Raw genomic sequence first — 1,938 nt, forward strand, 5'->3', positions numbered from 1 at the left:
GGGTGGGGGGGCCGTTTTCTACATTAAAATCACTCCATCGTGCTGTCGTGTCCGAGAGGTTTGCACTGTTGTGAATTTATTTTTTTATGACCGTTTTTAATTTAGACTTTTTTTGGGCCCCGGTCCTGCCCCCGGTCTCAGTGCTCTAGATCTTTTGCTGTGCAAAAGAAAACTCTACTCGTGGCTGTTCACCTGTACATAGGGAAATGTATGCAAATACATTTGGTTATTTTTAAGAACACCACCATCGCGATCTCCTCTGTTTGCACATTCGTGATGAAAATAAAGATGACAGTAATTTAAAATAAGTGAGGTGGCTGCGGCTGTGTGACCTTATTTATGTGCGTTGCTGGAAGGAGCTGGCGGGGCAGAGCGACGTGTCCTGCACGGGGTGGGGATGTCACAGTGCGGAAACTCACCGGGAGAATGCTTAAGGTCAGCTCTGAGACACACGGCTGAGATTGCCTCTAACGATAGGGACGGCAACGTGCACGAGGCCTCGTGTCTGCTGCTCCCTGTCGCTGGGTCACAGCTCTTGTGCCATTGCTGTTGCTGTTAACACCACTGAGGCTCGCCAGGAGCAATCCCTGAGGCTGCCTGCACCTGTGCCATCCCCATTGCAGGGTTTGCAGCCAGGCAGTGCCACAAATGGCAGCGCAGGACCCTTGCTGCTCACACCTGAGAATTTCATAAGCTGCCCAGGGTAAGCAGTGCAATAGATTGACCACGGAGCCACCAGGGTATTTTTAGCTGTAAATCTGTTTGCAAGCAGCAGCTCCCAGAGCAGTAGAGATGTTCTGGTTTCATCCCCAAGTGGAGGTATCAATTAAGAGATAATTAATGTGGCACTTGTGACGTCTACGCGTTTTCCCCTATGCTGCAATCAGGCAAGCTGCAGGAATGTTGCCCAGGAGCCCAACCACTGGAGCCAGTGTGAGTGCCTAGTGCAAGTTGTAAATATCTCATTAAAACATTGCAGAACTGCCACCGCACCAGCGAGCAGCTGCGGAACTGCCTCAGTGTGAGGAGGGCAGTGCAGTGCAGTGCTGTGCTCCGCAGGGAGGAGATCACGGGAATTCGAGGTGGAGGCAAAGAGGGTGAAAGTGGCAGGGAAAATGCTGTCGTGCTGCCCCCGAACTGAGCTGCAGGCAGCCCTTCCTCTGGGGACCTCATGCACCCCTGCCTGTCCCAGCTCCCCCAGAGCACAGGTCGTGTCCCAGCTGCAGCAGTGCAGTCCAGAGCCCTGCAGGCTGCTCTGAGAACACCGCGGTGTTTGCTTTTGCGTCCTCTGTGTGTGCTTAAGGGCAGTTAATGGCATTAGCTCAGTCAATGCCTTTCCCCTCTCCAGAACAGCTTCTGTGCTGGCAAATGTGAGGAAACATTCATGCAGCACACTGCGCTGAGAGCAGAACTCCCTGAGCGACCACAGCCAGGGCTGGAGCATTCCTCCCTGGAGCCATTAGCAGCCCGTGGACAGCCTCATGGGAGGAAGAGGCCAGTACAGCTCACGAGCTGCAAATGCGGAGTGCAAACTCCTATGTCATATTTTCACACTGGAATCACTGAGAAAACGCAGACAGCCTTCTGCAGAACTGGTGTGTGAAGTTCTTCGTGTGTGCTGTGCCCTGCCCCGAGCAGCATGCATGGACTGGCACTGCAGCACAAATGTACATGGGCAGAAAAAGAGCCTTGTGCATTCTGCACAGCAAGGCTGGGGGAGCATCTCCCCTGATAAGGAGGGAGCCCAGCCCAACCCTGCAGCTGCCTGCTTTCCTCTGCTCTTAGCACACACTTCTCCAAACCTTCCTCATTCCTAACTGGAGAAAATATTACTTACAACCAAAAAAATCAGCCGATGGCTGAGCTGTGTGCCGTTGCCTAAGTCTTGGCCATCACACCAACTCACCAAAGCACAGGGCCAGAATGCTGCAAGATTGC

Source organism: Lagopus leucura, unplaced genomic scaffold (genome assembly GCF_019238085.1).
Source record: "Lagopus leucura isolate 7727_CA_CO unplaced genomic scaffold, USGS_WTPT01 Super-Scaffold_100021, whole genome shotgun sequence".
In the NCBI taxonomy this organism is placed as follows: domain Eukaryota; kingdom Metazoa; phylum Chordata; class Aves; order Galliformes; family Phasianidae; genus Lagopus; species Lagopus leucura.